A 16,888-nucleotide genomic window follows, 5' to 3' on the forward strand; every position below is an offset into this window, starting at 1 on the left:
CGCAATCTATCACACATAAATGTCCAGTGCCATTTTTTTATTCACATTTCTTTATGGTATAAAACATATTTCTGTTCTCTTACGAATGAAATGATTAAACTCAGAAGAGATTCCTCCATCGCTCAGACTTGTTTTATTGAAGATTCGGTAATAATTTCTGTCATAATCCCCGTGAAATACTGAATTGTGAATGGTAATAAATAATCTGGATTCTTTCTATCCTGGAGTGTGGAGAAAGGAGAATTTGTTTTTCGCGATGTCCTACCATGTGAAGCACTGTAAACATTTCCCTGAAAAAAAACTTTTTAAAGTGATTTAATCATAAAGAGTCTGATTTATTAGTGACGTAAAGATGCATCTTGGTGTAAAATTAATGCCCAGCGTATTTAGATTCGTCATTTCCTGAAGAGCAGGATAGTAAGCGTGGCACAGTATCGGTAAGACTTAAAGGAGGGCACTTAATGTGCGTCTATCCACCCTTACTGTCCTGCTCTTCAGGAAATGACGAATCTAAATACGCTGGGCATTAATTTTATATGTACAGTACATGCCTACTTTCCTGGACTGTACAGTAGACTCTAGAAATTCTGGAAATTCTTCTGCATTCCTGGGAAAGCAAACAGGTCTCCTGGATCACACAGACGACCACATATCACAGCATTGTACAGCAGGGTCCTGATAACGTGATTCATGGCACATCCAGCCCCACCTCAACTCTCACCTACTGTAGGCCTTCAACTCCAGTATCTCGCAATGAGGACCATTGAAAAGTCAACAAGTAAAATCTCACACTGAGTATTTTGAAATCTCTTATCTAAGATACCAACATGTACCATCTATATAAACCAGGTGTAAGTTTGGAGTTCACAGTTAATTGTACTGTAGAAGCTTTGTGCCAGATGCATCTAAATACTAGATTTAAGGTTTAATAAATCGCACAGTCAGGGTTGTGTCCAGTTACCCGGAAACTTCCCCCTGTCCCAGGAATGTTGTCGGTGTGGAGTAGAATCCATACTGGGAGCAGTATGACTTCAGGCAGAGAGAGTGAGGTCTCAGGAGGCAAAAGGGCAGAATCGCCCCCACAGACCCGAGAATGAGATGGTTGGGGACATGGCATACTTCCTGGTGGTTGGCCCCTCCTTGGGGCATGCCGCCTTACTGTATGCAAATGCTGATTGCCATAATTCGTTCCTTCCCCTATTTATATGTACACTTTCCTACTCTCCCCTACAAATTGCCATACTCTGCGTAATACTGGCACCGGTCAGTACCACTATCTGTGTCTTCACACTGACCCTGGAGTCTTGCCATTCTGCTACAGAGGCGGATACGCTGCATTTCCTTGACTTTATCCCAATATTCATGTGATGGCTGCTGCCACTGGAGGTGGGCTGTTCACACCTGGGTGGATTCCCAGTGTGAAGTGCCAGGGTATTGGGCTCACAACCTGCTGCAGCATACTTAGACTTCCTATCTGTTTGATCCTGTGTACTGTATGACCGGGTTTGTTCATGACTTCTCTCTGTATAACCTCCAGTGACCTGTACGTGATCTCCTGGAATCCAGACCATGAAGTCTCCTTGAATTATCCATTGTTATATAAGACCTCATGAAGAAACAAATATAATGCACATTTTGATCCAACTGTGGATAACCATCTACCTGTCACACAGGGAGCTGGACGCACTTACAAGCCATCTCCGGGGACGGCTCGCGAATCCACCCCTGGTGTTGACTGCTGAAGGGGGACCTGGCCGTAGCCTACCAGACTGCCTGGTTCAGGCGGTGGGTTCTCTGTATTTACTGGCTTCTGGGGATGACCATCGATGGTTAGAAATCATTGGTGGTCATCTCCCCATAAGATGGCTGCATCATCGACAGCAGTGATTCAATTAATTTCACACCATCAATGATAGCCATTGGTCCACCTGCTGATGGTTTTAATTTTCCTTTAAAACGGCAGTATAAAGCTACTAGGCTGTCAGCCAGTAGTAGCCCTGCGCTGCTCATCTCTCTTCTCGCTTTGTGTGCAGACATGACAGCCTTAACTGTTAGTCAGCACTGCAGCCCTGCTCACTCACTCATTCATAGGTGGGCAAGACAGCTACTCATGTCTTGTTCCGCCTCCATCGGCATGGTCTCCTTCTCCAAGCAGAGAAATTGAAGGAAACACATCGATGGCCACCACTACTGTCTCCATCTCCTCCTTCCGGACCAAAGGCGGCATTGTGCTTGAGCTCCCTCTACTGGTCATATCTGTAAACTCAAGCTGCTGATGTCAGACAGCCAATCTCCTATAAAAGGGAGATCAGCCCAGCACTCCAGTACTTGATTATTTAATACTTTCTGCTGTCAGTTTGTACCTTCCAATCCTCCCAAGCTCCCTGGTTCCTGGGAAACCCTTGCTCCTGCCCTGTTACTTCAGTGGGACCATGTGTAGACAAGCATTGCAGTCTAGTCCTTGTCCCTCCAGTACCTGGCTAAAGAACTTGCACTCAAGTCACGTTAGTTCCAGCCAAAGGAGTCCAGCTGTAATACCAACATGACTAGGTGACCTCATTGAGATGGGAACCTAATCTAACACCTGTAATATTGTATATGCTGCTTTTTTGGGGTACTCCGTACACCACCCATCTATCCATGGGTGTTTTAATCAGAAAAGCTTGTACAGAAGACATACAGCAGTTGGGTTCCTACCAATGTAACTTGTAGTAGAGAATGATTAAGAGAGGTCCCACATTATAAAATATTGAATTGTTAGTGGCTCATGAAGCCTCACCCTTGTAGCAAAAACTATAAATATGAACCCTGAATATGCATCATATGGAGCTTGTGTATTCTCCCTGGGCTTGAGTGGGTTTCCCCTGGGTACTCCGATTTTCTCCCACAATCCAAAAATATATTGGTAGGTAAATTGGCTCCCAACAAATAATAAAACCTAGTGTGTGTGCATATACATGTGCTTAGGGCAGACCAGAAGGGCCAAGTGGTACTTATTTGCCGTCACATTCTAGATTTCAATCATGCTACAGTGGGCACAGCATGCGCTAGCACACCGGGTCCCGCCCACCTCTTGTCAGTTTGACTCAGGCTTGGGGAATGGTGTGAATAGATAAAGTGAATAAATTTGGAACCTCATGCTCACAAATATTATTATTACAATGTATTTATAAAGTGTTTCGCAGCGCCGTACATACAACACACATTAGAACAATGCAGGGTATACAGAACTTAACATCACATAAGACTAAAACAGAGCACAGGTAACAATTAGCACCACAGTTCTCAAGAGAAGAGGGCTGTGAGAACAGGAGGGAAGAGGGCCCTGCTCCAATGAGCTTACAATCTAGGGGAAGAGTGAGACAGAAAGGTGACATGTGGTACAAGCAAGCGGACGGTGGCCTGGTGTCATGAAGTAAGCGAGGCAGAGATGGCCATGGCATGAGGATGGGAGAGTGGCCTCAAGACTAGGTTATGCGGAAGGGTAGGCTTTGATGAACAGGTGAGTTTTCAGTGCCCGTTTAAAGCTTTGCAACATCGGGAAGAGTCTATCAGAGCAAGGGCGCTTGCTCCAGTGTAGAGTGGCAGCGCGGGCAAAATCTTGGATTCGTGCATGGGATGTAGTGACCAGGGTAGACGAGAGGCGACGGTTATTGACCGACCACTAAAATGGAGTTAATGGGGTGGGCATCATGACTGCAACATAGAGGATCCCCACTAACCCTTGCAAGAATTCAAAAACAAAAGATTGCGCAAAATGCGCCAATCAATACAACATATGGGAAGCAGTCAGGATCCCAATGTCGGAATCCCGACCCTATTCTGAATGCCGGCACCAGCATCCAGAATGGGTGCCGGGATGCTGAATAAAGACACACCACGGTGCTGTAGAGGTAACCCGCGCTTGTTAGGTTTAGGTTGTGTTCACAGGGGGTTAAGCTTAGGCTGCGTCCCAGGGGGGTTAGGGTTAGGCTGCAGGGAGGGGGGAGGGGGGGTAAGGGTTAGGCACCGGGTATGGGGGGTTAGGTTTAGGCACCTCCAGGGAGTGGTTAAGGTTAGGCACCAAGGGGGTAAGTCAGGCTTAGGCTGCGGGTAGGGAGGGTTAGGGTTAGAGGGTTTGGGAGAGGGGAGAACACCCCTTACACACCCCTGTTGGCTTTTTCACCAGTGGGATCCCGGCATCGTTATTTAGATCACCAGGATCCCATATGCCAGGATTTCATACTGATCCCCAATATATAATGTCAGTTACTGTGCAGTTTATGAAGGATACACGATATAGTGATAATAATGCTTTATTTCTTATAAATGAAAAAGGATAACAAAATGTAGTCCAACCAGATGTCAGAAAAGCTCTACAGGCAAAATAAAATAGATCAAAACAAAACAAATGATTTATTTATTAACAGTTTCTTATATAGCGCAGCATATTCCGTTGCACTTTACAATTAGAACAACAGTAATAAAACAAAACTGGATAAAAACAGACAGACATAGAGGTAGGAAGGCCCTGCTCGCAAGCAGGGCCGGCCCGACGCATACGCGGGCTATGCAGCCGCGTTGAGCGCCGGGCCGTAGAGGGCGCTGCTGCAGAGAGTGAGTCACAGTGACTCACTCTCTACAGCAGCGGTGGCTAGCAAGCGGCTCGACCAGCTCCCGGCCACCGCTGCCCGGCGCGCACTGACGTCTCCAGCAGCGGTGTGTATCTGAAATTCGGCGCCGGGCCGTGAGCCAATCAGAGCTCGCGGACCGGCAGCTGAGGCTCCTGATTGGCTGCCGGACCGCGAGCTCTGATTGGCTCACGGGCCGGCGCAGAGATACATACCGCCGCTGGAGACGGAGGGGTAGGAGAGGCGCGCGCTGCCCTCTCCTCCCCTCACAGCAGCAGCAGCAGGTGAGCAGCAGCACTTTTTTTTTTTTCAGGGGAGGAGGCACTGTGGGGACATGTATCAACACTGGGGGCATATTTGGCGCTGTGGGGGCATATCTGGCACTGTGGGAGGCACGGTGGGGGCATGTATCAGCACTGGGGGCATATCTGGCGCTGTGGGAGGCACTGTGGGGACGTGTATCAGCACTGTGGGCATATCTGGCATTGTGGGGGCATGTGTAGCAGCACTGGGGGCATATCTGGCACTGTGGGGGCATATCTGGCACTGTGGGAGGCACTGTGGGGGCATGTGTATCTGCACTGCGGGCATATCTGGCACTGTGGGGGCATGTGTAGCAGCACTGGGGGCATATCTGGCGCTGTGGGAGGCACTGTGGGGACATGTATCAGCACTGTGGGCATATCTGGCACTGGGGGCATGTGTAGCAGCACTGGGGGCATATCTGGCACTGTGGGGGCATATCTGGCACTGTGGGAGGCACTGTGGGGGCATATGTATCTGCACTGGGGGCATATCTGGCACTGTGGGAGGCACTGTGGTGGCATATCTGGCACTGTGGGGGCATGTGTATCTGCACTGCACTGGGGGGCATATCTGGCACAGTGGGGGCATGTGTATCTGCACTGGGGGCATATCTGGCGCTGTGGGAGGCACTGCGGGTACATGTATCAGCACTGGGGGCATATCTGGCGCTGTGGGAGGCACTGTGGAGACGTGTATCAGCACTGTGGGCATATTTGGCACTGTGGGGGCATATCTGGCACTGTGGGGGGCATGTGTATCTGCACTGGGGGCATATCTGGCACTGTGGGGGCATGTGTAGCAGCACTCGGGGCATATCTGGCACTGTGGGAGGCACTGTGGGGCATGTGTATATGCACTGGGGGCATATCTGGCACTGTGGGGGCATGTGTAGCAGCACTGGGGGCATATCTGGCGCTGTGGGAGGCACTGTGGGGGCATGTGTAGCAGCACTGGGGGCATATCTGGCACTGTGGGAGGCACTGTGGGGGCATGTATCAGCACTGGGGGCATATCTGGCGCTGTGGGGGCATGTGTATCTGCACTGGGGGCATAGCTGGTACTGTGGGGATATGTGTATCTGGCACTGGGGGCATAGCTGGCACTGTGGGGATATGTGTATCTGCACTGGGGGCATAGCTGGCACTGTGGGGATATGTGTATCTGCACTGGGGGCATATCTGGCACTGTGGGGATATGTGTATCTGCACTGGGAGCATATCTGGCACTGTGGGGATATATGTATCTGCACTGGGGCATAGCTGGCACTGTTGGGATATGTGTATCTGCTCTGGGGGCATAGCTGGCACTGTGGGGATATGTGTATCTGCACTGGGGGCATAGCTGGCACTGTGGGGATATGTGTATCTGCTCTGGGGGCATAGCTGGCACTGTGGGGATATATGTATCTGCACTGGGGCATAGCTGGCACTGTGGGGATATGTGTATCTGCACTGGGAGCATATCTGGCACTGTAGGGATATATGTATCTGCACTGGGGCATAGCTGGCACTGTTGGGATATGTGTATCTGCTCTGGGGGCATAGCTGGCACTGTGGGGATATGTGTATCTGCACTGGGGGCATAGCTGGCACTGTGGGGATATGTGTATCTGCACTGGGGGCATAGCTGGCACTGTGGGGATATGTGTATCTGCACTGGGGGCATATCTGGCACTGTGGGGATATATGTATCTGCACTGGGGCATAGCTGGCACTGTTGGGATATGTGTATCTGCTCTGGGGGCATAGCTAGCACTGTGGGTATATGTGTATCTGCACTGGGGGCATAGCTGGCACTGTGGGGATATGTGTATCTGCACTGGGGGCATAGCTGGCACTGTTGGGATATGTGTATCTGCTCTGGGGGCATAGCTGGCACTGTGGGGATATGTGTATCTGCACTGGGGGCATAGCTGGCACTGTGGGGATATGTGTATCTGCTCTGGGGGCATAGCTGGCACTGTGGGGATATATGTATCTGCACTGGGGCATAGCTGGCACTGTGGGGATATGTGTATCTGCACTGGGAGCATATCTGGCACTGTGGGGATATATGTATCTGCACCGGGGCATAGCTGGCACTGTTGGGATATGTGTATCTGCTCTGGGGGCATAGCTGGCACTGTGGGGATATGTGTATCTGCACTGGGGGCATAGCTGGCACTGTGGGGATATGTGTATCTGCACTGGGGGCATAGCTGGCACTGTGGGGATATGTGTATCTGCACTGGGGGCATATCTGGCACTGTGGGGATATATGTATCTGCACTGGGGCATAGCTGGCACTGTTGGGATATGTGTATCTGCTCTGGGGGCATAGCTGGCACTGTGGGTATATGTGTATCTGCACTGGGGGCATAGCTGGCACTGTGGGGATATGTGTATCTGCACTGGGGGCATAGCTGGCACTGTGGGGATATGTGTATCTGCACTGGGGGCATAGCTGGCACTGTGGGAATATGTGTATCTGCACTGGTGGCATAGCTGGCACTGTGGGGATATGTGTATCTGCACTGGGGGCATAGCTGGCACTGTGGGAATATGTGTATCTGCACTGGGGGCATAGCTGGCACTGTGGGGATATGTGTATCTGCACTGGGGGTATATCTGGCGCTGTGGGGACATGTGTATCTGGCACTGGGACATCAGTCATCCACTATCTCAATGTCACCCTGCCTCAGTCACCCATTTTCTCCCTGTCACCCCTGCCTCACCAGTAATCTATTATCTCCCTGTCACCCACTATCACCCTGTACCACGGGGGGTACAATTGTGTAGCCACACCCCTTTCTTGTAAGACCACTCCCCCTTTATCCCATGAAGGGGTGCCAAAATAGAGTTTTGCTTACTAAAAAAAATAAGCTTGGGCCGGCCCTGCTCGCAAGCTTACAATCTATAGGGAAATAGGCATGTTTACACTAGAGATGAGCGGGTTCGGTTTCTCTGAATCCGAACCCGCCAGAACTTCATGTTTTTTTTCACGGGTCCGAGCGACTCGGATCTTCCCGCCTTGCTCGGTTAACCCGAGCGCGCCCGAACGTCATCATGACGCTGTCGGATTCTCGCGAGGCTCGGATTCTATCGCGAGACTCGGATTCTATATAAGGAGCCGCGCGTCGCCGCCATTTTCACACGTGCATTGAGATTGATAGGGAGAGGACGTGGCTGGCGTCCTCTCCGTTTAGAATTAGAATAGATTAGAGAGACACTTGATTTACTAATTTTGGGGAGCATTAGGAGTACTCAGTAGTGTACAGTGCAGAGTTTTGCTGATAGTGACCAGTGACCACCACTTTTATTTATAATCCGTTCTCTGCCTGAAAAAAGCGATACACAGCACACAGTGACTCAGTCACATACCATATCTGTGTGCACTGCTCAGGCTCAGGCCAGTGTGCTGCATCATCTATATATATTATATATCTGTCTGACTGCTCAGCTCACACAGCTTATAATTGTGGGGGAGACTGGGGAGCACTACTGCAGTGCCAGTTATAGGTTATAGCAGGAGCCAGGAGTACATAATATTATATTAAAATTAAACAGTGCACACTTTTGCTGCAGGAGTGCCACTGCCAGTGTGACTAGTGACCAGTGACCTGACCACCAGTATATAATATTAGTAGTATACTATCTCTTTATCAACCAGTCTATATTAGCAGCAGACACAGTACAGTGCGGTAGTTCACGGCTGTGGCTACCTCTGTGTCGGCACTCGGCAGCCCGTCCATAATTGTATATACCACCTAACCGTGGTTTTTTTTTCTTTCTTTATACATACATACTAGTTACGAGTATACTATCTCTTTATCAACCAGTCTATATATTAGCAGCAGACACAGTACAGTGCGGTAGTTCACGGCTGTGGCTACCTCTGTGTCGGCACTCGGCAGCCCGTCCATAATTGTATATACCACCTAACCGTGGTTTTTTTTTCTTTCTTTATACATACATACTAGTTACGAGTATACTATCTCTTTATCAACCAGTCTATATATTAGCAGCAGACACAGTACAGTGCGGTAGTTCACGGCTGTGGCTACCTCTGTGTCGGCACTCGGCAGCCCGTCCATAATTGTATATACCACCTAACCGTGGTTTTTTTTTCTTTCTTTATACATACATACTAGTTACGAGTATACTATCTCTTTATCAACCAGTCTATATATTAGCAGCAGACACAGTACAGTGCGGTAGTTCACGGCTGTGGCTACCTCTGTGTCGGCACTCGGCAGCCCGTCCATAATTGTATATACCACCTAACCGTGGTTTTTTTTTTCTTTCTTTATACATACATACTAGTTACGAGTATACTATCTCTTTATCAACCAGTCTATATATTAGCAGCAGACACAGTACAGTGCGGTAGTTCACGGCTGTGGCTACCTCTGTGTCGGCACTCGGCAGCCCGTCCATAATTGTATATACCACCTAACCGTGGTTTTTTTTTCTTTCTTTATACATACATACTAGTTACGAGTATACTATCTCTTTATCAACCAGTCTATATATTAGCAGCAGACACAGTACAGTGCGGTAGTTCACGGCTGTGGCTACCTCTGTGTCGGCACTCGGCAGCCCGTCCATAATTGTATATACCACCTAACCGTGGTTTTTTTTTCTTTCTTTATACATACATACTAGTTACGAGTATACTATCTCTTTATCAACCAGTCTATATATTAGCAGCAGACACAGTACAGTGCGGTAGTTCACGGCTGTGGCTACCTCTGTGTCGGCACTCGGCAGCCCGTCCATAATTGTATATACCACCTAACCGTGGTTTTTTTTTCTTTCTTTATACATACATACTAGTTACGAGTATACTATCTCTTTATCAACCAGTCTATATATTAGCAGCAGACACAGTACAGTGCGGTAGTTCACGGCTGTGGCTACCTCTGTGTCGGCACTCGGCAGCCCGTCCATAATTGTATATACCACCTAACCGTGGTTTTTTTTTCTTTCTTTATACATACATACTAGTTACGAGTATACTATCTCTTTATCAACCAGTCTATATATTAGCAGCAGACACAGTACAGTGCGGTAGTTCACGGCTGTGGCTACCTCTGTGTCGGCACTCGGCAGCCCGTCCATAATTGTATATACCACCTAACCGTGGTTTTTTTTTCTTTCTTTATACATACATACTAGTTACGAGTATACTATCTCTTTATCAACCAGTCTATATATTAGCAGCAGACACAGTACAGTGCGGTAGTTCACGGCTGTGGCTACCTCTGTGTCGGCACTCGGCAGCCCGTCCATAATTGTATATACCACCTAACCGTGGTTTTTTTTTCTTTCTTTATACATACATACTAGTTACGAGTATACTATCTCTTTATCAACCAGTCTATATATTAGCAGCAGACACAGTACAGTGCGGTAGTTCACGGCTGTGGCTACCTCTGTGTCGGCACTCGGCAGCCCGTCCATAATTGTATATACCACCTAACCGTGGTTTTTTTTTTCTTTCTTTATACATACATACTAGTTACGAGTATACTATCTCTTTATCAACCAGTCTATATATTAGCAGCAGACACAGTACAGTGCGGTAGTTCACGGCTGTGGCTACCTCTGTGTCGGCACTCGGCAGCCCGTCCATAATTGTATATACCACCTAACCGTGGTTTTTTTTTCTTTCTTTATACATACATACTAGTTACGAGTATACTATCTCTTTATCAACCAGTCTATATATTAGCAGCAGACACAGTACAGTGCGGTAGTTCACGGCTGTGGCTACCTCTGTGTCGGCACTCGGCAGCCCGTCCATAATTGTATATACCACCTAACCGTGGTTTTTTTTTCTTTCTTTATACATACATACTAGTTACGAGTATACTATCTCTTTATCAACCAGTCTATATATTAGCAGCAGACACAGTACAGTGCGGTAGTTCACGGCTGTGGCTACCTCTGTGTCGGCACTCGGCAGCCCGTCCATAATTGTATATACCACCTAACCGTGGTTTTTTTTTCTTTCTTTATACATACATACTAGTTACGAGTATACTATCTCTTTATCAACCAGTCTATATATTAGCAGCAGACACAGTACAGTGCGGTAGTTCACGGCTGTGGCTACCTCTGTGTCGGCACTCGGCAGCCCGTCCATAATTGTATATACCACCTAACCGTGGTTTTTTTTTCTTTCTTTATACATACATACTAGTTACGAGTATACTATCTCTTTATCAACCAGTCTATATATTAGCAGCAGACACAGTACAGTGCGGTAGTTCACGGCTGTGGCTACCTCTGTGTCGGCACTCGGCAGCCCGTCCATAATTGTATATACCACCTAACCGTGGTTTTTTTTCTTTCTTTATACATACATACTAGTTACGAGTATACTATCTCTTTATCAACCAGTCTATATATTAGCAGCAGACACAGTACAGTGCGGTAGTTCACGGCTGTGGCTACCTCTGTGTCGGCACTCGGCAGCCCGTCCATAATTGTATACTAGTATCCAATCCATCCATCTCCATTGTTTACCTGAGGTGCCTTTTAGTTGTGCCTATTAAAATATGGAGAACAAAAATGTTGAGGTTCCAAAATTAGGGAAAGATCAAGATCCACTTCCACCTCGTGCTGAAGCTGCTGCCACTAGTCATGGCCGAGACGATGAAATGCCAGCAACGTCGTCTGCCAAGGCCGATGCCCAATGGCATAGTACAGAGCATGTCAAAACCAAAACACCAAATATCAGTAAAAAAAGGACTCCAAAACCTAAAATAAAATTGTCGGAGGAGAAGCGTAAACTTGCCAATATGCCATTTAACACGGGGAGTGGCAAGGAACGGCTGAGGCCCTGGCCTATGTTCATGGCTAGTGGTTCAGCTTCACATGAGGATGGAAGCACTCAGCCTCTCGCTAGAAAACTGAAAAGACTCAAGCTGGCAAAAGCACCGCAAAGAACTGTGCGTTCTTTGAAATCCCAAATCCACAAGGAGAGTCCAATTGTGTCGGTTGCGATGCCTGACCTTCCCAACACTGGACGTGAAGAGCATGCGCCTTCCACCATTTGCACGCCCCCTGCAAGTGCTGGAAGGAGCACCCGCAGTCCAGTTCCTGATAGTCAGATTGAAGATGTCAGTGTTGAAGTACACCAGGATGAGGAGGATATGGGTGTTGCTGGCGCTGGGGAGGAAATTGACCAGGAGGATTCTGATGGTGAGGTGGTTTGTTTAAGTCAGGCACCCGGGGAGACACCTGTTGTCCGTGGGAGGAATATGGCCGTTGACATGCCAGGTGAAAATACCAAAAAAATCAGCTCTTCGGTGTGGAGGTATTTCACCAGAAATGCGGACAACAGGTGTCAAGCCGTGTGTTCCCTTTGTCAAGCTGTAATAAGTAGGGGTAAGGACGTTAACCACCTCGGAACATCCTCCCTTATACGTCACCTGCAGCGCATTCATAATAAGTCAGTGACAAGTTCAAAAACTTTGGGTGACAGCGGAAGCAGTCCACTGACCAGTAAATCCCTTCCTCTTGTAACCAAGCTCACGCAAACCACCCCACCAACTCCCTCAGTGTCAATTTCCTCCTTCCCCAGGAATGCCAATAGTCCTGCAGGCCATGTCACTGGCAAGTCTGACGAGTCCTCTCCTGCCTGGGATTCCTCCGATGCATCCTTGCGTGTAACGCCTACTGCTGCTGGCGCTGCTGTTGTTGCCGCTGGGAGTCGATGGTCATCCCAGAGGGGAAGTCGTAAGCCCACTTGTACTACTTCCAGTAAGCAATTGACTGTTCAACAGTCCTTTGCGAGGAAGATGAAATATCACAGCAGTCATCCTACTGCAAAGCGGATAACTGAGTCCTTGACAACTATGTTGGTGTTAGACGTGCGTCCGGTATCCGCCGTTAGTTCACAGGGAACTAGACAATTTATTGAGGCAGTGTGCCCCCGTTACCAAATACCATCTAGGTTCCACTTCTCTAGGCAGGCGATACCGAGAATGTACACGGACGTCAGAAAAAGACTCACCAGTCTCCTAAAAAATGCAGTTGTACCCAATGTCCACTTAACCACGGACATGTGGACAAGTGGAGCAGGGCAGGGTCAGGACTATATGACTGTGACAGCCCACTGGGTAGATGTATGGACTCCCGCCGCAAGAACAGCAGCGGCGGCACCAGTAGCAGCATCTCGCAAACGCCAACTCTTTCCTAGGCAGGCTACGCTTTGTATCACCGCTTTCCAGAATACGCACACAGCTGAAAACCTCTTACGGCAACTGAGGAAGATCATCGCGGAATGGCTTACCCCAATTGGACTCTCCTGTGGATTTGTGGCATCGGACAACGCCAGCAATATTGTGTGTGCATTAAATATGGGCAAATTCCAGCACGTCCCATGTTTTGCACATACCTTGAATTTGGTGGTGCAGAATTTTTTAAAAAACGACAGGGGCGTGCAAGAGATGCTGTCGGTGGCCAGAAGAATTGCGGGACACTTTCGGCGTACAGGCACCACGTACAGAAGACTGGAGCACCACCAAAAACTACTGAACCTGCCCTGCCATCATCTGAAGCAAGAAGTGGTAACGAGGTGGAATTCAACCCTCTATATGCTTCAGAGGTTGGAGGAGCAGCAAAAGGCCATTCAAGCCTATACAATTGAGCACGATATAGGAGATGGAATGCACCTGTCTCAAGTGCAGTGGAGAATGATTTCAACGTTGTGCAAGGTTCTGATGCCCTTTGAACTTGCCACACGTGAAGTCAGTTCAGACACTGCCAGCCTGAGTCAGGTCATTCCCCTCATCAGGCTTTTGCAGAAGAAGCTGGAGACATTGAAGGAGGAGCTAACACGGAGCGATTCCGCTAGGCATGTGGGACTTGTGGATGGAGCCCTTAATTCGCTTAACAAGGATTCACGGGTGGTCAATCTGTTGAAATCAGAGCACTACATTTTGGCCACCATGCTCGATCCTAGATTTAAAGCCTACCTTGGATCTCTCTTTCCGGCAGACACAGGTCTGCTGGGGTTGAAAGACCTGCTGGTGACAAAATTGTCAAGTCAAGCGGAACGCGACCTGTCAACATCTCCTCCTTCACATTCTCCCGCAACTGGGGGTGCGAGGAAAAGGCTCAGAATTCCGAGCCCACCCGCTGGCGGTGATGCAGGGCAGTCTGGAGCGACTGCTGATGCTGACATCTGGTCCGGACTGAAGGACCTGACAACGATTACGGACATGTCGTCTACTGTCACTGCATATGATTCTCTCAACATTGATAGAATGGTGGAGGATTATATGAGTGACCGCATCCAAGTAGGCACGTCACACAGTCCGTACTTATACTGGCAGGAAAAAGAGGCAATTTGGAGGCCCTTGCACAAACTGGCTTTATTCTACCTAAGTTGCCCTCCCACAAGTGTGTACTCCGAAAGAGTGTTTAGTGCCGCCGCTCACCTTGTCAGCAATCGGCGTACGAGGTTACATCCAGAAAATGTGGAGAAGATGATGTTCATTAAAATGAATTATAATCAATTCCTCCGCGGAGACATTGACCAGCAGCAATTGCCTCCACAAAGTACACAGGGAGCTGAGATGGTGGATTCCAGTGGGGACGAATTGATAATCTGTGAGGAGGGGGATGTACACGGTGATATATCGGAGGGTGAAGATGAGGTGGACATCTTGCCTCTGTAGAGCCAGTTTGTGCAAGGAGAGATTAATTGCTTCTTTTTTGGGGGGGGTCCAAACCAACCCGTCATATCAGTCACAGTCGTGTGGCAGACCCTGTCACTGAAATGATGGGTTGGTTAAAGTGTGCATGTCCTGTTTTGTTTATACAACATAAGGGTGGGTGGGAGGGCCCAAGGACAATTCCATCTTGCACCTCTTTTTTCTTTTATTTTTCTTTGCATCATGTGCTGATTGGGGAGGGTTTTTTGGAAGGGACATCCTGCGTGACACTGCAGTGCCACTCCTAGATGGGCCCGGTGTTTGTGTCGGCCACTAGGGTCGCTAATCTTACTCACACAGTCAGCTACCTCATTGCGCCTCTTTTTTTCTTTGCGTCATGTGCTGTTTGGGGAGGGTTTTTTGGAAGGGACATCCTGCGTGACACTGCAGTGCCACTCCTAGATGGGCCCGGTGTTTGTGTCGGCCACTAGGGTCGCTAATCTTACTCACACAGTCAGCTACCTCATTGCGCCTCTTTTTTTCTTTGCGTCATGTGCTGTTTGGGGAGGGTTTTTTGGAAGGGACATCCTGCGTGACACTGCAGTGCCACTCCTAGATGTGCCCGGTGTTTGTGTCGGCCACTAGGGTCGCTAATCTTACTCACACAGCTACCTCATTGCGCCTCTTTTTTTCTTTGCGTCATGTGCTGTTTGGGGAGGGTTTTTTGGAAGGGACATCCTGCGTGACACTGCAGTGCCACTCCTAGATGGGCCCGGTGTTTGTGTCGGCCACTAGGGTCGCTAATCTTACTCACACAGCTACCTCATTGCGCCTCTTTTTTTCTTTGCGTCATGTGCTGTTTGGGGAGGGTTTTTTGGAAGGGACATCCTGCGTGACACTGCAGTGCCACTCCTAGATGGGCCCGGTGTTTGTGTCGGCCACTAGGGTCGCTAATCTTACTCACACAGTCAGCTACCTCATTGCGCCTCTTTTTTTCTTTGCGTCATGTGCTGTTTGGGGAGGGTTTTTTGGAAGGGCCATCCTGCGTGACACTGCAGTGCCACTCCTAGATGGGCCCGGTGTTTGTGTCGGCCACTAGGGTCGCTAATCTTACTCACACAGCTACCTCATTGCGCCTCTTTTTTTCTTTGCGTCATGTGCTGTTTGGGGAGGGTTTTTTGGAAGGGCCATCCTGCGTGACACTGCAGTGCCACTCCTAGATGGGCCCGGTGTTTGTGTCGGCCACTAGGGTCGCTAATCTTACTCACACAGCTACCTCATTGCGCCTCTTTTTTTCTTTGCGTCATGTGCTGTTTGGGGAGGGTTTTTTGGAAGGGACATCCTGCGTGACACTGCAGTGCCACTCCTAGATGGGCCCGGTGTTTGTGTCGGCCACTAGGGTCGCTTATCTTACTCACACAGCGACCTCGGTGCAAATTTTAGGACTAAAAATAATATTGTGAGGTGTGAGGTATTCAGAATAGACTGAAAATGAGTGTAAATTATGGTTTTTGAGGTTAATAATACTTTGGGATCAAAATGACCCCCAAATTCTATGATTTAAGCTGTTTTTTAGTGTTTTTGGAAAAAAACACCCGAATCCAAAACACACCCGAATCCGACAAAAATAATTCGGTGAGGTTTTGCCAAAACGCGTTCGAACCCAAAACACGGCCGCGGAACCGAACCCAAAACCAAAACACAAAACCCGAAAAATTTCAGGCGCTCATCTCTAGTATACACAAGGATAGATGCTACCTATTGCATAATGGTCCACCAGATTGCTAGGTTCTTAATGGGTTGCATGATATGATCATCCCGCAATGTTGGCCAAGTGTCAGGAGGGTGTGAGAGTAAAGAAAGACAAGATATGTGATGTTATGAATACTGTACAGAGAGGATGTAATTAGACAGGGAAGCACTGAAGGTTATGTGGGTGGGCATGGAATTTGATAGCCTTGTCTGAAGAGGGGGTTTTCAGGGAACGTTTAAAGGTTTGGAGACTAGAGGCGAGTCTTATTGTGCGTGGGAGGGCATTCCACAGAGTGGGTGAAGCCCAGGTAAAGTAATTTTGAGTGTGAACAAGTAATGCGTGTGGATGAGAGACGTAGATATTGTGCAGAGCGGAGAGGTCGGGTAGGGAGATATTTTGAGATGAGTGAAGAGATATATGTTGGTGCAGTTTGGTTAATAGCCTTGTATGTCAGTAAAAGTATTTGATATTTAATATGGTAGAATACTGGTAACCAGTGGAGGGACTGACAGAACGGATACAATCCATGATACAATACTGTATAATATGAATGGGATATTATGTCCTTAAAAT

Source organism: Pseudophryne corroboree, chromosome 7, assembly GCF_028390025.1.
Source record: "Pseudophryne corroboree isolate aPseCor3 chromosome 7, aPseCor3.hap2, whole genome shotgun sequence".
NCBI classification, from domain to species: Eukaryota; Metazoa; Chordata; class Amphibia; order Anura; family Myobatrachidae; genus Pseudophryne; species Pseudophryne corroboree.